At 39.8% G+C, this 21433-nt stretch overlaps 1 pseudogene; it reads right to left on the bottom strand.

Annotated features, from left to right (window-relative positions):
• Positions 1 to 2123: 2123 nt before the first annotated feature.
• On the bottom strand, positions 2124 to 13130 carry LOC123847799 (large ribosomal subunit protein eL38-like; annotated as a pseudogene).
• Positions 13131 to 21433: the final 8303 nt, after the last annotated feature.

Raw genomic sequence — 21433 nt, 5'->3', positions numbered from 1 at the left:
TGATGGGTATTAAAGAGGGCACGTTCTGCATGGAGCACTGGGTGTTATGCACAAACAATGAATCATGGAACACTACATCTAAAACTAATGATGTAATGTATGGTAATTAACAGAACATAATAAAAAAAAAGGAAAAAAAAAATCTGTGCTCCACCTTGTCTTTTCCTGCAATCTAAGATTAAGGTAGCCAGACAGGGATGTCTAAGTCATTTATCTTTAATATGTAAAGGACAGATTGTCACCAGCCTATTTAAAAGATATCATATCCTTGGGGCCCCTGGGTGTCTCAGTCAGTTAAGCGGCTTTCTTCAGTTCACGTCATGATCCTGGGGTCCTGGGATGGAGCCCCATGTCAGGCTCCCTGCTCAGTAGGGAGCCTGCTTCTCCCTCTCTCTCTGCTCCCCCCGCAGTTGTACTCTCTCTCTTTCTCTCAAATAAATAAATAAAATCTTCAAATAAATAAATAAAAATAATAAAAGATATCATATCCTAACTCAAACAAAATAAGCCTTTGGAAATTCCTAGTTTCTGCTATAGTCATTGTTTTTTTCTCTTTTCTTTTTAGTTAATGTATGACCCTAACAAATTAGTCCTGTAATTGGATGTTTGCTCAGCCAGTTAAAAAATAGAGTTAATAAGAAAAGCAAATGAGTTAATAAGCCCTTTTGTTTTTCTTAACAAGGCATATCTTAAAAATCTAAATGTTAAATTACAGAACATTATTACCAAACCTCTTATTTGATGACATGTGTGGCTAAATGTTTAGGCCTTTTTGTGTGTGGAAGTTATTGCATTAAATAGTGCTGGACAAAATAAGTTGGTATATATCTTATTAAATATGCTATTGAGCAAATGAGGTTTAAAAACAAGGAAAGGATGCCCAAGCTGTTTTGTTTTGACATGGGGTGTGTGTGTGTGTGTGTGTGTGTGTGTTTGGTTTGGTTTGGTTTTTTTGGGTGGATTACACAGTAAATTGTTCTAAGATTGCTCAATAACAGGACTGTATACTCTGAGAAGCAAGGGAAGTGTTTGCTTCTTTTCTAAAGTAAGTCGGCAGAGAGCATTTGGTAGGAAGAAGACGAAGAAAACAGTCGATGTTAACATAAAGACAGGCTGCTTTTTATGTCTTCCTGGACTCTACAGAGAAGAATCCCAACCTCATTACTGAGCAATGAAATGTTTCTGGTTAATTTGCGTGTGTGGGCAAAAAAGGGGGAGAGGAGAAAGCCAGCAACACGCTTCCACAGCTAAGTAACCTAGTACAGTCTTTAGAGATGTTTACATGAGTGAAGCAATTAAAATCAACACACCTGGGAGGCTAGGAAGAAAAGTGGAGAATAATACTGAAAATGCACACATCTAAGCCAGCTGTAGTATCTACACGAAGCCTGTGAAGGTGGTGGTTCAGCCGGGCACCGTGGTGTCTCGTAAGCGCTAGTCTCTCACACGGTCTGTGTACAGATGTGGACGCAGCTTCAAGCTGACCTACTGCACATTCACAAAGAGCTTATGCACTTTTGGGAACAGTATGTTTTGACACAGAAAAGAACGCACAGAGAACAATTGTTTCGCTTCAGTGTGGAGGTGAACTTTGATGGAACTTAGTAAAACACAGAACATTTATTACTGTGATGAATGGCTCTCCGGGGAGTCATTTCCGTGCCCTCCCAGCTGGAGTACAGGACTGCAGTGACAACAGTGGGCAAGAAAGGGACAGAACAATAGGTTCTGCGAGTTCGAGAAGCTGAGGTTGCCCTCCCTGAGCGGGTGGTATGAGCATCAGCCCTAAGCAGCACATAACTCAAGAGAGGAGTGATGGATTCTTGTGGAATGTGGAAATCACAAAGAGGGTAAAATGAGAGCATATTATGAAAGTGCACTTGAATCATCCAAAGTGCTGAGGATTTTTTGTGTCAACAGATTCCACGATTGAAAAGCTGCAAGTCTGGTGAGTTCCCTGATCAAATCCAGGGCCCGTGATCCCAGGGAACCCAACAGTATTCATCCAAACTGGATGCCGCTGTGATTGGCCAACTGGAGCAATTGGAAAACAGGATCCTTTCCACCCCTTAAAATAATGATTTATTCGTTTGTTTGAATTAAACAAATTATAATACAGTTAAATCAACATGTCTGGTTTATTTCAGCTCCTTCACTGTGCAACCTAGGAGCAGGGACTGTGTCGGTTTTTCTGCCTTTCCTTCGTCCAACGTGTAAAGGTATCTGCTGTACTAAACTGCAAACTCCACGTTATCCTCGGTTTTCTCGATCTTAACAGATTTCGCATCCTTTCCCCTGGCCTTGAGCAGGAAGTTCCTGAGTTCCTCAACTTTGCTAGTTGTAACTAGGAGGCACACAGGGAGGGAGTAAGGATTTGCACTGCCAGATAGATGCCTTATTGCCCCTTTTCCGCAAAAGTTTTTTTTTTTAAAGATTTTATTTATTTATTTGACAGATAGAGACACAGTGAGAGAGGGAACACAAGCAGGGGGAGTGGGAGAGGGAGAAGCAGGCCTCCCGCCGACCAGGGAGCCCGACTTGGGGCTCGATCCCAGGACCCTGGGATCATGACCTGAGCCGAAGGCAGACGCTTAACCGACTGAGCCCTCCGCAAAAGGTTTTTAAAAAATATTGAGGCTCTCCAGGGGCGCCTGGGTGGCTCAGTCGGTTAAGCATCTGCCTCTGGCTCAGGTCCCGGGATCGACCCCCACATCGGGCTCTCTGCTCCACGGGGAGCCTGCTTCTCCCTCCTCCCTCTGCCTGCTTCTCCCTCTGCTTGTTCTCTCTCTGTCAAATAAATAAATAAAATCTTAAAAAAAAAAAAAATACTGAGGCCCTCCAAGCAAGAAAATGGACCCTAGCTCAAGTTAAATGAGACTCCTTGCTGCTCGCCTTGGCTATGTTCTTTCATTTATTTCATTTATCTGAGAAGTTCCTGGCAGGATCTGTGGACACAGATGGCTGTTTATTTCAAAAGTCAGATGCCTGGGGGCACCTGGGTGGCTCAGTCGTTAAGCGTCTGCCTTCGGCTCAGGTCATGATCCCAGGGTCCTGGGATCAAGTCCCACATCGGGCTCCCTGCTTGGCAGGAAGCCTGCTTCTCGCTCTCCCACTCCCCCTGCTTGTGATCCTGCTCTCGCTGTGTCTCTCTGTCAAATAAATAAATAAAATCTTAAAAAAAAAAAAAAAAGTCAGATGCCTGGCCACCATATCTTAGAATCCCAGGACGGTAACGACTTGGCAAAAAAAACCTCTGCACCGATTGTGAAAGGCCCACTTATAACTTAGAATCTCAGCATCCTGACAGCAGGCGCCCCCTTGCAGCCCCAACAAGCAGACAGAAATGGTGTCGTGGTGTGGAAACAACCTGTCAGAACCGCCTTGGCTCTGAGGTTCCATGATTGGCTTTGACACTGGGTGGAGATGATCAAAAGCCCTTCAAAAATCAGCCTTGGAGGGAAGCTCCATTGCCTTTTGTCTCTTCCAACCCGGGGTTTCCCCAATGCCCCCTGCTAGGATAGAGAGACTGTCAGCACCATGGCTCCTAGCTCAGACTTTTAATGGGAAAAAAAAAAAAAAAACAACCCCAAACACTGAATTTTGAATCTAAGTTCTAAAAAAAAAAAAAAATAGGAAATTTTTATTCTATATAATAATGGATCCTAAACCTGTCTATTACCAGAATCCCTCGCTCACATGGGGTTTCCCAAAAATAACAGTTCCAGGGGCCTAACCCAGTAGAGTCTGAATTTGACCCTGCTCCTGGGGTCCAATTCAGCAATCTGTAATTTTAATGATCTCCCAGATGATTCTAATGATAGGCCAAATTTGAGACCCAGAGATTTGGTTATTTTTTTAAACCAAGTATTTTTAAATGTATCCCTAGAGATTCCATGAGAACATATGCTCACATTTTCAATATTCTAATTCCAATACCCTACCAAGTCACACTACCTCTTCCCACTGTCTTGGGATGGCTAACTGTGTTTAAAATTATGGCAAATACGGCCCTGCAGAAAGGTTACATTTCATTACATTTTTACTAAAATCGCTGAGTAACTTCATAGGTGAAAAAAGAATTCATAATTCTATTTTACTAACACTCCAGAATGTATCCTATTATTTCAGGGGGTGCTGTGAAATTTTCAAAATGAAACTTCTTTGAGTTCACTTGAATTTCTAAGGTCTGAAAACTATTGCTTTAGATTCAAGGCAAGAATTCAAGGCTTTTCCTCCACTGTCTCTTCTACCCACTCTCCCAGCCTCCCTCCATCTCCAAAGGCACTCCTGTGGAGGGGAAGCCCTCATGTGCATTGTTCCATTGAGGTCAAGTCAGGAAAACAGATACCACACTAGGTATTTTAACAGAGAGAATTTGATATGGGAAATTTGTTGCAGACGTTGGAGGGCTCAAAAACAGCACAAAGGAACACTAAGATAACAGAGTTAGGTAGCAAGCAGCTTTCTACTCTTAGGGAAGAGGTTGGAATGGCCAGAACTGGGAGGTGGGGGAGGGCCCCATCGAGGCGGGACCCAGGGCTTAGGGTGGGGCACTGCCAAGCAAGCCATGGTTGGCTCGGGTGCTTTGAGGAGAGGCCTCTTGCATTTGGAGCTCTGACTCCCAAGGGGCCACTACCTGGGGCTCCTGCTACCTCACCTCAGACTGCAATGAGGCTCTGGGAGTGTGGAGAGAAGCTGAAGACAGAAACTAATTATTGCTGCCAAGTGAAAGGCCACTGGTAGGGCGATATCTAGAAACAGCAAACAGAAAGGAAGAAGGAAAAGCCCTCTCCCTTCCTCCTGCTGCCCAGTCTCTCTCAAGGGCATCCCAAAAGGAAGCCAGATGACTAAAGAAAAATGTGGTTTCCAAGGTCTTGGCCCCTGCATCACCAAGTGGAGTAGAGGAGGGGGATAGTATCATAATCAAGCACAGCCTCAGACAATCCTTTGAGTCAAGAGAGCAGTGAAACTTGCATTGGCAGAAACAAGTTTAAAAGCTTTTGTTTCCAGGACTATGCTTTTTTTGATGGTCAAATAATTTTCAGAAAAGTATAATCCACTCTTGAAGTGTCACAATGCCCATTAGCATATTAAAGGAACTGAAAAGTCCTGCAGTAAAGAAACCTGCTTTATTTTGTTTAATTAACTATTTCTAAAGTGTATGTAGTGTGAATTCCTTATTTTTTCAGATATAATATTCATCAGAACATACAAACTGGATTGTAAATGCTGTTCTAAAAAAAAAAAAGGCACTACTTAAGTTTAAACTGCTTTTTTATCTGTTAGTTTCTAAAGCTGGGGAAAAAAAAAACATATCCAAGTGAAATAGGAAGAAAAAGAGAATTCTATCCGTAAAGGATTAGATCTAACTGTTTCTCTTTCATGTTTCCTGATATCTGTAAAAGGAACATCCTCCTCTGCCCTTAAGCATACTGTTAGGAAAAGAATCCCTCACTCAACCCCCGAAAGACTCACTATGACTTGTAACAAAAACCACCAGCTTCAACAAAATCTGAAGGAAACAGGGGAGTGTTGCATGAAACTGAATCATCTCAAGAGCCCGGTGATACCGACTGCTCTTAAATACACAGGGTAGCTTGAAAATTACCCCATGGGACAAAGAATGACTCTATATTCAAGGAGATAGAAAGAAACTTTATTACTTTTAAGATTATGCTTATCTACCCCTCCCATGCCTACCTCGGGCTGGAAGAGGCATCTGACTGTAACCCCTGACACAGACTGAGCGTGAAACACAGACTACAGCCCAGTCAACTTTGGGAGCGGGTCTGAGGCCACCATGTGGAAGATGCCGATGAGTGGGGAGAGAAGTTTGTCTGCAAAGGTGGGTGCTGAGAGAAAAGGAACAGCCAGGATAGAGGGAAAGGAAGGGGAAGGGAAAGAGACAGAGGGAAGCGGGAGGAGGAGGAGAAAGAGAGGGAGGAGGTGAAGGCGGAGGAGGGGAGGGGAAGAAGAAAGGAAGGGAGTGGGGGACGGAGAGAGGGTGGGAGAGAGAGGAAGGAAAGAATTAAAAATAACTGCCTGATGATTTTCCAGATTCCTTGGGGATTGGCTCTAAATTATCCCTATTTAACTAGAATGTTTCATTTTATAACACCACAATGTCCAACTAATAGGAGTGTCTCCATCAAGTTATGCTAATCTGGCTTTTACTGTTGAGTTGGATTTTGTTCATGAAGACAGCTGATTCCTGTCTGGAAATCTGGAAATTTCTTTTTTTTTTTAATTTTTTATTGTTACGTTAATCACCGTACATTACATCATTAATTTTTGATGTAGTGTTCCATGATTCATTGTTTGTGCATAACACCCAGTGCTCCATGCAGAACGTGCCCTCTTTAATAGCCACCACCAGGCTAACCCATCCTCCCAACCCCCTCCCCTCTAGAACCTTCAGTTTGTTTTTCAGAGTCCATCGTCTCTCATGGTTCGTCTCCCCCTCCGATTCCCCCCCTTCATTCTTCCCCTCCTGCTATCTTTTTCTTTTTTTTTTCCTTAACATATAATGTATTATTTGTTTCAGAGGTACAGATCTGTGATTCAACAGTCTTGCATAATTCACAGCGCTCACCATAGCACATACCCTCCCCAGTGTCTATCACCCAGCCGCCCCATCCCTCCCACCCCCCCCCACCCACTCCAGCAACCCTCAGTTTGTTTCCTGAGATTAAGAATTCCTCATATCAGTGAGGTCTTATGATACATGTCTTTCTCTGATTGACTTATTTCGCTCAGCATAACACCCTCCAGTTCCAGAAATCTGGAAATTTCTTAAGCAAAGCAGTTTGAATTAATTTTATCTATTCCAGTCCTTATTCTAAAAACAGGTCCCAAAAAGCTCCAAGCAATTGATTGTGGGTGTAAGTAGCCATTACATGACTTCCTTTCATCATGACATGCTACCTACAGACCTGACATTATATTAAATCATATTAAGATAAGATATTAAGACCCAATTCTGGTTCTGAGAAACTTTTCTGTCCCATTCATTTGGAAGTTTATCAGTTGACACAGAAGACTCTGATAGTTTTGTCTCCAACAGCAATATGACAAAGGACAGACGTTCCTGAGCCAGAGACAGGAGAAACCAAGCCTAGTCAAAAATGTATAGTTCTAGAGATTAAAATCTACTAGGGGCACCTGGCTGGCTCAGTTGGTAGAGCATGTGACTCTTGACCTCAGGGTTGTAAGTTTGAGTCCCACGTTGGGTGTAGAGATTACTTAAATATAAAATCTTTAAAAAATAAAATAAAATAAAATCTCCTATTCACATCCTAGGAGACACAGTCTCCTTCTGAAATTAGGTTTCTTTCATGGGGTCTGGCTTCACTTCATAGCCAAAACAACATTTCTGAATATTGCCCCAAACCGCAGTCCCCTTTGAAGGTGATCTATGAAGGGTTGCTTTCATCTTCCATTGGTATTCTCCTGCCTTAAGGAACACCACATCCTCCACCTCCTAAATTCACTGGTTTTGTCTTGCTTCTCTTTTATTTGGTTCCCACTCTTTTCCACCCTTTTGGAATTAGTCTACTTTCCAAACTTGACTTCAGCCGGAGTACAAATTTGACCTTCTCTTTGCTCACTGGCCTGCTGTTGAAGGCTAGCAGCTGTGCCTATTCCCGGGTGGGTTTGCTCATGGAGACCCAGCATATGCAAGAAGGAATGTTCTGCAAATAACATGGAGTACGCTTTTGCCCATAAGCAGAACTCTGGTCCTGCGTTATTTCATAAGTAAAACAACCTGAGAAAGAACACACAAATTAACCCTTTTTCTAGGCCAGAAAAATTACTCTTAGTAAATATTTTAGTAGTGTTTGTTTCTTCTCTTTAATAGTTTTAAGTATTTTATAATCTATTTCCGAAGTTCTTAGGGTCTAAGAAATTTATCATTGTTAATGATTCTGGATTGTTTCTTCATGTTTCTTGTAATTTAGAACTCTGAGTTCATGTTTCGTGGCACTTTATCTAGAGGAATCCTATGCAGGGTTGAAAATATGTCTTTCTAGAGAAGACTTTTAATTACTTTTATTGAGGACATCAGTATTGTTATTAGCCTGAGATTGCTTTTTATACTATTTTGTTGGAGAATGTAGGCCTTTCAGAGGGTGTAAATTCAAACCTCAAATTTGAGTGAGGGGAGCCTGAGGTTTTCATATTTTTTTTCAGACTCTCAGGATTTTCCTTCCCATCCCCCTTCCCCATTAGATCAGGCTAAACAAAAGAGTTTCCTTTAAGCCTTCCTTTGGGAGAGGCTAAACATTTTCAGTTCTCTTTCACAGATGTATAGTCATTCAGGGGTTCTTTATTTTAGCCTTTAATCCAAATTTCTGCCCTTCATGGACCCAAAAATATGTCTCCTGTACTTTCATAGCCTTAAAACTCAACCCTTTATTAACAAGATTGGCAAAAAAATAAATCCAGAACAGTCAAAAAGAAGTCACTTCTGAAAATGGACTTGCTTGGTAACCACTTTTGATCCCTTATAGACTTACATTGAAAATATCTTCTTAGGCTATCTTCTTAGGCACAGTGAAAAGATTTGTGCAATTATCTGCTGGCCTTTATCAACAGAAACAATCAATATGGAGAGTGCAGCACCCCCTTCTGTACACCTCTCACAAATATTGTTCATAAGTTTTCTGGTACTTTCCAAAACAAATAGAATGAATGCTTCCTTATAAGAAAGGTTCTTTGGAATCAGCTTTGAGAAAGAAAAGAAGAAAGAAAGAAAGAAAGAAAGAAAGAAAGAAAGAAAGAAAGAAAGAAAGAAAGAAAGAAAGAAAGAAAGAAAGAAAGAAAGAAGAAAGAAGAAAGAAAAGAAAGAAAGAAAGAGAGAGAGAAAGAAAAGGAAGGGAAGGAGGGAGGGAAGGAGGAAGACAGATTCCTATCCTCAAAGAAATCTACACTCTTCCTGGGAAAATCAGGATTTAGATCTTAAATCTAAGATTTAAAACTCTCTTCCTTTTCAATTTCTCTTTGACTTGACTTCAATGGAAACCTTTGAGTGGGAAAATTATAAGACCATGCTTTTATAACACTAAAATTGACTTTCAAATTGATCAATTTAATCAAACTCAACCATCCATTAAAAAATATATATAGTGGGGAGACGAACCATGAGAGACTATGGACTCTGAGAAACAAACTGAGGGTTCTAGAGGGGAGGGGGGTGGGGGGATGGGTTAGCCTGGTGATGGGTATTAAAGAGGGTAGGTACTGGGTGTTATACGCAAACAATGAATCATGGAACACTACATCAAAAACTAATGATGTAATGTATGGTGACAACATAACATAATAAAAAAAGAAAAAAGAAAAGAAAAAATATTTAAAATATACATATATACTGAGTAATAGTAATCAGAAAGATTATTTAGAAAAGAGTTATTTTGAAAAATTGCCTAGGGTAATGCAAATCTCATATGCTGGATAGAATATCCATAAGTCCTTATGATTTTTGAAAACTATTAACAATGCAATTTCTGTCATAATTTTACAGATCTTCTTAGGAATGGTATTACTTAGCCTTTCTTGGGCATCTATTTTACTGATTACCAATTCAGAGAGTATTTAGATCTAGCCTAAACTCTTCCTTCTGCAAATCAAACATATTTCCTCTTGTTCTATTCTTAATGGAGACCAGATTCTTACATAATAACCCTTCATCTTCTCGAAGACTCACCCTCTCAGCCGTGCATTCCACTGCATTGTCTTAGTTACCCGCTGCCATGGAGGATATCCTGAAGGGAAAAGTTCAAGATCAAACGAGATGTCTCTCTTCATGAAATAGCAAATACAGTTTTCTCCTTTCTAGTTTTATTAACAGTGAGAATTTCTCTTCAAATAACACTCTAAAACCAAACATGCCCCAGAAAATATATCACTTTTAAATCCCAGAGAGGCTTGAAAATGTTACTATAGTAAACATTTTCCAAGTAACGCTGTTTGTAGAATAATTATAGTTCGAGTTTTTCTCTCATAAGAATCTGGCTGATTCTCTAATGACTCTGTGTGCTCTAAAACACAATGATTCAGACTGTTTCTGACACAAATTACATTGTTCAAGGGTAAACTTTCATTCTGTATCTCTCTTTAACTCTGTTTTCAAAGTGAAGTAGAACCCAGTGTTAATCAATTCAAAATCAATCAATCTGGATAATTAAATTCTATGCCCTTCATTCACCATCTACCTATATCCATGCTCTTTCCCAGCTTCACCCCAAACACATACATAAATATAAAGCCTTGGGGTGCCTGGGTGGCTCAGTCAGTTAAGCAGCTGCCTTGGGCTCAGGTTGTGATCCTTGAGTGCTGGGTCGGGGGGAGCCTGCTTCTCCCTCTGCTTGCTCTCTTGCACTCTCTCAAATAAATAAAATCTTAAAAAATAAATATAAAGCCTTTTATTCTCAATAATTGATTCTTATGTCTGACATATTCTGTATATTTATATATTTTCCCCATATAGACCCTCTCTTTATAGGTCTATTAATCCCAGAGAGACCATGTATTTCTAAGATCATTACAAAGTACAGAAGGTAAAACCATTAATAGTACATATACAATTGCTATTTAAGTACTTCTCGTAACTGAAGATTTCCGTTAGGTGCTTTAAATAAGTTACCATATTTCATTCCTTTAGGAACCTGTTATGAGTTGAAATGTGTTCCTTCCAAAAAGATATTTTGGAATCCTAACTCCTAGGGCCTCAAAGTGTGATCTTATTTGAACATAGGATCTTTACAGGGGTAATTGGGTTAAAGTGAGGTCATTAGGATGGGTCCTAATCCATTATGACTAGCATGCTTATAAAAGGGGGGAATTTGGATACAGAGACACACAAATGGGGAGAACACCATGTGAATATAAAGAGAGACATCTACAATCTAAGGGCCAAGTCCTGGGGCAGATCCTTCCTTCAGAGCCCTCAGAAGGAACCAACCTTGTTAACACCTCAATTTCAAACTTCCAATCTCCAGAACTGTGAGAGAATAAATTTCTGCCGTTTAAGCCACCCAGTTTGTGGTACTTTGTTAAAGTAGGCCTAGAAAACTAAAGCACAGCCCTACAATTTAAGTCTTAGTCTCTTTCTGTAAACAAGGAGACTGAGGAATAGGAAGATGAAAGACCTTCCCCGGAGTCACACTGGTGGTAAGAGCTGGGCTGTCATTTAACAGAGATCTGCTTTGCTCGAAAGCTGGGTGCTTTCCACTACATCATTCTGTCTCCAAACTTAAGTTGTTAGCTACTCTTTTCATCTATATATGTAAGAAAGCACCCACAAACACACACATTGTACATGGGCTTACAGACTATACCTAAAATGGTATAGTCAAGGTATTTCTATATTGTTTTTTCTGAGGAGAACTTGTTGAAGACCGCTTCACCGTGTTTCGGGAGTTACCACAGAAAGCTTAAGTCGTAATAGAACCATTGACCTGGTCTGGGAAAGGCAAGGTTATTCACTGGTGCCCAGGGTATCAGTCACCTTGCTCTGGACATCAATGGGCAATTGAAAGACATGAGTGGGAGGGCGTTAGGATGGGGGGAGACTTTGTCCTTCCCTGACTGACTGAGGTTGGATATGGGGAATGGAAGGAAGTCTTTGATTAATTTTCCTGAGAGAGAATCCCAGTTCAAGTTGGGAGGGAGGCAATAAGATACCCAGAGAGCAGGTGGTTAAAAAAAACAGACAAAGATCTGAGAGGAAAGAAGAATTTTCCAACTTTTAACTACTCCTCCAGCCAAACTCTGGACCAATGGCCAGCTACGCCAAGAAAGGAGCTGTTGCCTACAGAGGAGTGGATTGTTCACTCCATGAAGGTGTCTGGCCAAGGTGGCAAACGGAGCCCGAAATTCAGCCTGCATTCCCCCTATCAAGCTGTGTGCCATGGAGTTGTGCTGTGCCTTGTCAGCAAAAGGAGCATCTTTTTCTAACTCACACAAAGGCATTGCAAAGGTTACGGGTGGCCCAAGAAACCATTACTTCAAGATCAGGGCATTTGCATCAGACCTTCAGATCACTCCTCTGTTCTGGGGAATAGAACAGAGCTTGTTGGTTATTGTAGAATCAGAAAGTAGTACTTTATAAGCATAATAGTTTTATGCTTTTGAGATTTTCTTTATTTCCCTTAAAGTTTTTGTTGTTGGTGTTGTTGCTCTTGTTGGAAAGTTCCCTTTTTTCAGCTCAGGAAGTAAAGAAATACAATTCTTATTTTTGCTTTTTTCAAATTAAAGTCTGAAGTGTTAGGGCTCTCTGGTTGGTTAGATCTGCATATGAGGCCCAGCTCTGCTGTGCAAATTGGGCCAATTAACTTCCTAAGTCTCATTTTCCTCACTGGAAAATGAGAGTTTGTTCATTCAAGCCAACATATACTTTCTATGTGGCTGCGATGTGCCTGGTATTGTTTTAATATTCCCAGGGCAAGGTCCATATTCTCATGGAGATTAAATTCTAGGTTGGGGTGGGAGGAAAGGGAAAAGACAGACAAGAAGCTAAAATATATGTATAAGTTAATAGACAAAATACCTCCCCTCACAAATACATCAATATGCATTTCTCTTTTGCATTTCTGGGTAACCTCTCAGCCATTTACCTACCAAGGAGGGGAGTAATGTAGCAGGAATGCGAAATGATTTAAAGAGTATTAGTTGCTGACGTCCAAATAGGATCTCTAAATCCGCAGCAGGATAGTAATCTTGAAACCCAGGTTTTTTGAGCAAACCCAATCAGGAAGACTGACGAGATTATAGAGTTTTAAGTCTACCTGGAGTAATGAGAAGGAGGATAGGAGGTGGAGGAAGCTGAAAGTCCAAGGGAGAAAGGGGGGGAGGAGGGGAAGTCAGACACCAGGGTCTTTGTTCTCTGCCCTCATTTCCTTGGGCAGAGCCTCAAACACCTGGATGGGTGTGGAGAAGCTGGAGGACATCCGGGTTTGTGGCTCGCTCCCACACATGCAGCACAGGAAGGCTCCCCGATAGGGTTGCCAGATAAACTACGGGAAGTCCAATTAAATTGGAATTTCAAATAAACAACGAATAATCTTTAATGTAAGTACTCCCCACCCCAGCAATATTTGGAACATACTTCCACTGATTTTTTTCCCCATCGTTTATCTGAAATTCAAATTTAACCAGGCTTTCTGTACTTTTATTTGCTAAATCTGGCAACCCTACCTGGGGAGAATTTTTAGCTTGGGGCCCCAGTCCCCAATGGCATGGAAATGATAGCACAGAAGTGGTAGCAGGAGTGTTGATAGCTAGACCTGAGGAAGTATTCTTTTTTTTTTTTTTTAAGATTTTATTTATTTATTTGAGAGCACAAGCGGGGGTGTGGGGCATGAAGAGGGAGAAGCAGGCTCCCCAGTGAGCAGGGAGCCCGATGCGGGGCTCGATCCCAAGGCAAGATGCTTCACGGACTGAGCCACCCAGGTGCTCCCTACGGAAGTATTCTTATTCCACATATAAAGTTCTTGGATTGACCCTGAACATAGTAGTCTCTCAATAAATCCTTAATTAATTAATTAACTGGGACTCAATCAATTTTGCTTTCTGGCTATTATCACATCTAACCAGAAGTTGATTATAACTATAATACCATATGAAACTACCAGTGAGTATAAATCATATTTTAAAAAATTAATGTGAGAATTAATAGCCACTCTAAATGCACATGTGCTTTATTATTCCAGGCTCACAAAGCATATGAAAACCACAGCTGTTGATAATGCTTTTGATTTGCCAGATCCTGTAACAGTCCACTTACTTTGCCTTGAACATGGCATTTGTACCACATTAAAGTTTGGCAAGCTTAATCTTTGCTAACCACTGGCAAATGTGAACATGCTATAAAATATAAAAATATATGTCAGCCAAAGCCATTATCAGGTATATATTCTTTTGGATTTGACTAAGAACCTCTAATTTGTTCATGTGTCCTTGGCATCTTTACATTCTTTGTGGCGATTATGCTTGCAATGAATATATTACATGCCTAACAGTCAGCTAAAGCTCTAAGTGCAGTAGAAGAGGGAGAGAGAAGAGGAAGAAAGTCCTATTTCACTTCTGTTGGAGTGAGAATGAACCTCCACAAAGTCTTAGAGAAAACTCTTCCAATGGCCACTCTTGCCCATCTTCCCACCCAACCTGCCCCACACTAAAAATATTTTTGAGTAGTTTGTGTATTCTCTTTCATATGATCATGTAAGAGAATCTACCTTTGCATGTATCTGGCTAACAAGCCTCAGAATAAAACTATGTCATCTGGCTATTAACCAACACAAAACTCAAGAAAATCATCATCTCTAATTTCCAACACAATGGAGTTCTTCAGTCTGGAAACCCACACCACCCCTAGAGGCAGAATAGCTGTAGGTGGTATATGATCTTGAAATTATTGTTCTGTTTGGTTCATCCACTCATATAGACAAAGACAGCCAGAGCAACATCATATTCCCTCCCCAAAGGACATCATAGAAAAATTTTCATTAAACCCTCAACTATTCACAGTCCCAAAATTTTAATCACCTCAAAACCTTTCAAATATGGCATCTCATATTTATCTCATGACATGTTGTGAAGTAGGAAAGGTGGGAATTATGTAATTTTTATTTTCATTGTGCAGAATCTATAGGAAAGGAAACGTTTCCCGGCAGGACCAGAATCAACATCCATTTAATTTAACTTTCTATCCATGCCTACCTTTCAGTATCTCAGTGGACCACATTGTATGCATATTTTCCAGTGCCCAGTAAATGGACACATGTAACGAAAGGGGAACACTGAAGATAACTGTACCCACATCCCGGGTTCAAATTGGACTTAGTTCTATCAAGGAAACACAACAAATCAACCCTCTCAAACAAACCAAAGCAAAACAAATAAAGAGATCCTTTTCCTAAAAGTCATTTACTCATTCATATGTTCAGGACTGAGTTTCTACTAAATTCTAGGTGCTATCTTTGACACTCTTTACTTCAGAGAATGAGTTAACATGTAAAACTACTTATCACAAAGCCTGATGTGTGGGAGGTAACCAATAACATTAAATTTCCTTCTCAAATTCTTATCCTTGAATTAATCAATCAATCAAAACCAATAGGCAAACTATAGAAAACGATTTGCTTCCAATCTGGTGTCATTTCTTTAAACCTACCGTCTATGCAGTTAGATACTGTGACGTTTAGGCATGAGCTATTAAGCCAGGGAGACTAAAACACACTCAGGCAGAACCCTGGCTTGTGATTCTTGGCTTGCCATTTTGTGTTAAAAGAGGAGAGGAAAATTCAGTCAAGGGTTCTGGTATTAATGCGCTGTATCTGTAAACACACACACACATACACACTTTTGGGAGGCTGTGTTCTTAATCTAGGCAATAGCTTTGTAATTGAAAATAAGCATTTACTATCTTCTCTGGCTGTTTGACCAAATGTTAACTGTTCTTTACAAGCAATTTATATAAATAAACATAACCTTGAAGCCGACACTTTCTGCCCCATCTTGCATCCTTTTCTCTCTCTCTTTTTTTTTTTAAGATTTATTTAGAGAGAGAGAGAATGAGAGAGTACACACGTGTGGGGGGAGGGTCAGAGGGAGAGAATCTTCAAGCAGACTCCCTGCTGCCAACTGGGGAGCCCATCTCGGGGCTTGATCCTACAGACCCATGAGATCATGACCTCAGCCCAAACCAAGGATCCAACGCTGAACTGACTGAGCCACCCAGGCGCCCCTTGCATCCTATTTTCTATTTCTATTTGCTCCCACCTCTCGCCTCACCCACACACTTGGCTCCCGAGACTAGGTCATATATGGAGGAGACACCAATCTGAGGTATCATCAGTTTTTACCTTTCAGTGGTTTTCACAATATATGCCAATTGTCACCACTATATTGATTATGTAGCAATCCACACTAATTCCTGAAACATCCAGCGTGAACAGATCCTTGTATAAACACAGATGTAAAAGCGGTTGCAGGTCTAACAAGGTATTTAAAGAGCTCATCTCTGACCTCTACTGGTCATCTTATTAAAATACAACACCTACCATTCTTTCAGAAGCACTTCCACATTTTCATTCGCTCATTTAACAAATGCTATTTAGCACCTATTACATACCAGGCACTGTCTAAGAAATGACAGTAAACACAAGAGATTAAAAAAACGCTTCCCTCTTAAAATTCAGCTGGGGAGACATCTAAACTATACTCATACATAGATTAATTGTAGAATATTTTGGAAGGTAAATAGAAGCACTGTTATGAGTGCTTTTAAAAAGAGAAAAGATAAATCAAGGTAAAGGGAATCAAAAGTACTGGGAAGGCAGAGCCAGAGAAGCAATCTGCAGAATTAAATCAGATGCTCAGAGTAAGCGTCAGTTAGAGAGTAGAAATAAGCAGACTTGAAGGAGGTGAGAACCTCAGCAACCTAAGACCTAACACTTAGGTTCTCAAATTAGTTCAATTAAACATCACCCCAGGAGCAGGGTTCTTTTTCACAGAGTTTCCAGAGAGATTTTGAATTCAGTCAGACTTGTGTTCAAACCCCATATTGGTCAGCTTTTGCTGCAGCAACCAAATTCTCAGTGGCTTACAAAACAAATATTTATTTTTTGCTCACGTTTTATGAGGGCTGCGGGCTAACTGTGGGTCAGCCTTGACTCTGATGAGTTAGCTCATCTGGCTTCAGCTCAGCCCCATGTGTCATCTCATTCCAGGAGCCACAGTTGAAGAAACAGACACTCTCTAAGGCATGTTGTTCTCACGTAGGAGGTCAGGCTGAAGTACACCTAATCAGACCACAAAATTTAAAGCTTCTGCTCACATGTGGCAGATATCAAGTCCATTCACATTCCATTGACCAAAGAAAGTCGAATTGGCCAAGCCCCAAATCCGTATGGGCAGGGCAGTATCTACCCGGCTTGTACATAGAAGTATGGCAAGGGCAAAGGGGGGGTGAATAATTGTGAACAAATAACACAATATAGCTTTAATGAGTTCCTCAGTGTCTCTGAATCGTACTTTGTCCATCTGTGAAACAGAAATAACAGACTACCTATAAAGAATAAATGAGATATTTGTAAGTGTATTTATTATAATAACTGGATTATAATAAGGTATCAATTATTATGTTTTTGTTCTCTTCCAAAGGTGGCATCATCACTCTGGTCCAATTCCACTGGAGGCTGAAGAGGCTATGAGGATGTGTTAGAAAATTGAGTAGCATGGAATTCAAGAAATCTGGATTCTGTTCTTCTAAATCCTGAATGGATTACTAACCTATAAAATGAGGCAGCTGTCTAAATGATCTCTAAGTTTCCTTTCCAGTGCTAAAGATCTGCAATATGAAATATGTACAGCAGGTGGTTTTTCTCTAGAGCCACTGTTTAGTTTTAACACAAGGTGGCGCTAGACAACAACTTAATGGAAGAAGACAAAGGCTCTGGGGTGAAGACTGGAGATTTCTAGACTATTATTATTTTCTTCTTATAGATTGTTATAAAACAGAACTCTTGTTATAAAACAGCCTCAGAGAGCATCATTTTGAGGAAATGGTATCCCAAAACAAAATAAACACTCTAGTCCTAGGACCTTGTAGCTTGGGAGAGGACCCCAGGAACCTAGTGACTGCCCCAGGTAATTTCTAGGGTTCGACCTGGGAATTTGGCAGTTTCTTTCTTTTTTAGCAGAAGGATGGGATGCTCTGAGCTGTGATTTAGGACGATACATCTATTAGCCATGTTATGGGAGCAAGGAGTATCTGTCAAGGGGGAGAATTATTTAGGAGACTAAGACCAGAATCCACATACAAGGATCTGAAATAGAGTAGTAGGAATGAGCATAGACATGGTAAGATGTTGCAATGAAAGAATCTTTAGAACTGGCAACTATTTAAATAAAGAAGCTTTGGGCCACTTGGGTGGCTCAGTCAGTTTAGCGGCTGCCTTCAGTTCAGGTCATGATCCCGGGGTGCTGGGATCGAGCCCCACATTGCATTGGGCTCCCTGCTCAGTGGGGAGCCTGCTTTTCCCTCTTCCTGGCTCCAACTCATGCTCTATCTCTCTCTTTCTCTCAAATAAATAAATAAAATCTTTTAAGAAAATAAAGAAAGAAGATTCAAGTAGGATAAGTCATTTTGACACTGACTATTTAGAAAACTAGGTAAATGTTAGGGTCACCGACAGAAAGTGGCAGAATGACCTTGAGTTGTCAGTATTGCTATTATTCCTGTACTTCTCATAAACAGAATTATATGAGTGTTTCCGCCTCTTAGGTACTGAGGCCTCCCCCTGATACACAAACACTGGTCCTAAAAGGGCCAGACTTGCCTGCTGTGGAGAGCATTGAAATGCTCCAACATGACAACTGGCTTTTTCTTAAAAAATGGTTTTTACACATTTTATTGGTGGTTATTTAAAATCTTGAGGCATTTCTCTATTGATAATGGGGAAAGCTATGCATGTAAGGCAGGGGGTATATGGAAAATCTCTGTGCCTTTGCTCAATTTCGCTGTGAACTTAAAAATGCTCTCAGAAATGAAACCTATTTTTTAAAATCCTAGAGGATTCTGGAAAGATGACGGAGCAGGAAGCACTAAGGATCTGTCTCCTCTACTAGACAACAATGGCACCGGTGAAATTAGTCTTATGTAACTATTTTGGAACTCTGGACAGTTCACTGAAGGCTTTTACTGTCTGGGGGAAGATGTGGACAGTTAATTTTGGTCTCAGTTGTGGGTCTTAGCACAGTAGCGTCTACCCATTCCCCACCCCCAGCCATGAGGCAGGCAGCTGTGCACATGCTTCTGAAGCAGCTTGCATACAGCTTGCAGGAGACAGGGCAGGCAAAAGGGGCCCTGTCCTCCAAATGTTGGGGGTCTGTGCTCTGATCCCTGATGGCTGCTTCTGATCACAGAGGTGCAGACAAAGAGGCAGGCAGCCATTGTTGTCGCACCTCCCCCCATTAAGCAAATCTCTCCGCATCTGGGTGAAATGACATCCAGGAGATTTAAAAGAATGGGCCTAATATAACACTGTATATTAATTATACTTGAATTAAAAATTTAAAAATAAATAATAAAAAATTTAAAAAAATAAAAGGTTAGCACCTTTTCTATACCCTTTTCATTTTCATTTTCCCCTTCTTAGTAGTCAGATATTAAAGACCAGAACATTAAAAAGCAACTGTATATATAGGGAAAATCAGAAAGTAACCAGGCAGCCAGGGAAAGCCTTAGAAAAGATCTAAGAAGACCTTAAATTTATACCTTGACCCACAGACTGTCTATACAATCAAAACCAAAACAATAAACAAATGCAATAAAAAGAACAATAGCAACAACAAAAACAATAAACTCTGGGAAAGGAGGAGAATCTGATTTCCAGAGTTACCACATTATTAGAGTCAAATGTTCAATTTTCAACAACAAAAAATAAGAAAGCATACAAAGAAACAGGCAAATATGGCCTATTCAAAAAAAAAAAAAGATAGATCTTTAGAAACTGACTCTAAAAAAGAACTGATAGCAGAAATACTAGACAAAAACTTTAAAATAGCTATCTTAAAGATGCTCAAAGAATTAAAGGAGATGTGAGAAAGTTGAGAAAACAATGTATGAACAAATTGGAAATAGCAATAAAGAAATAGGAAATCAAAAAGAAAAAAAGAAACAAAAAGAAATTCTAGAGCTGTAAAGTTCAACAAATGAAATAAAAAATTCACTAGAGGAATTCAAAGGCAGATTTGAAGAGGAAGAAGAAAGAATCAGTGAATTGGAAGAAAGGATGATGGAAATTATTGACTCTCAGGAACAGAAAGAAAAAAGACTGAAGAAAAATGAACAGAACTTAAGGGGCCTGTGAGACACTGTCAAGTAGACCAACATACACATTATGGAGGTCCAAGGAGAAGAGAGAGAAATGGGCAGAAAGAATATTTAAAGAAAAAATGGCTGAAAACTTCCCAAACTTGATGAAAGACATGAATATAAACATCAAAGAGTCTCAATGAAATCCAAGTAAGATGAACTCAAAGGAACTCACACCAAGACACATTACATTCAAACTTCCAAATGCCAAAACCAAAAAGATAATCTAGAAAACAGCAAGAGAGAAGCAAATAATCACATAAAAGGGATCTTCAATAAGATTATGAGCAGATTTCATATCAGAAACTTTGGAGACTGAGGGCAGTGGGCTGATATAGTTGAAGTACTAAAAGAAAAATAACCTGTCAACCAAGAATCCTGTATCCAGAAAAGTCTATATCCTTCAAAAGTAAGGGAGAAATTAAGACCTTCCAAGATAAACAAAAGCTGAAGGAATTTGTTACTACTGGACCTGCCCTGGAAGAAATGTTTAAGGCAGTCCTGCAAGGTAAAACGGAAAGACACTTGAAGCTGTAACAATAACTCAAAGTTGTACAGAGAAATAAAGGTAATTGCATGAATAATTATAAAAGCTAGTATTATTGTAACAATACTTTGTAATTTTACTTTTTGTTTTCTGCATGATTTAAGAAACTAATATAGTTAAAGAAGAAAAATTCTAAGACTAAAAGCTGGCATTATTGTAACTTTGGTTTGTAACTCCAAATCTGGCTTTTTATATTTTTTAAGAGAGTGATGCATTTAAAAAATTATTAGTTTATGTTTTGGACACACAATGTATAAAGATGTAATTTTTAAGATATCAATAGCTAAAAAAGATGGGATGGAGCTATAGAGGAGCAGAGTTTTTGTATGTTTTTAAAGTTAGGTTGGTATAGGGATGTGTGGGTGGCTCAATCAGTTGAGTGTCTGACTCTTGGTTTCAGCTCAGGTCATGATCTCAGGGTTGTGGGATTGAGCCCCACAAAGGGCTCTATGCTGGGCATGGAGCCTGCTTAAGATTCTCTCTCTCCCTCTGCCCCTCCCCCCACTCATGAGTGCATGCACATGCTTTCTCTGTCTCTCTAAAATAAATAAATAAATAAAATCTTTTTAAAATAAATTCAAATTATAGTGTTATAACTTTAGGACATTAACCACATTCTTTGTTACCACAAAGAAAATAGCTAAAGAATATTAAGAAAAGGAAATGAGAAAAGAATGTAAATATTTTACTACAAAAATTCAATTAAACACAAAAGAGGATAGTAATGTCAGAAATGAGGGTTAAAAAAATCTATAAGGCATTTAGAAAACAAATAGCAAAATAACAGAAGTAAACCTTCTAATTAGTAATTCCTTTAAATGTAAAGGGATTAAACTCTCCAATCAAAAGACAGAAATTGGCAGAATCCAATCCAACGATCCACCTATATGTTGTCTACAAAAGACTCACTTTAGATCTAAAGACACAAATCGATTAAAAGTGAAAGGATGGAAAAAGATATTCCATGCAAATAGGAGCTACAATTGAGCACAGGTGGATAAACT

The sequence above is a fragment of the Mirounga angustirostris genome, unplaced genomic scaffold, assembly GCF_029215605.1.
Source record: "Mirounga angustirostris isolate CCGP_5_RB_7025 unplaced genomic scaffold, mMirAng1.0.hap1 SCAF_2, whole genome shotgun sequence".
NCBI lineage: Eukaryota > Metazoa > Chordata > Mammalia > Carnivora > Phocidae > Mirounga > Mirounga angustirostris.
The sequence above is the reverse complement of the archived record's forward strand: the minus strand, read 5'-3'. Positions and strand labels throughout refer to the sequence as shown.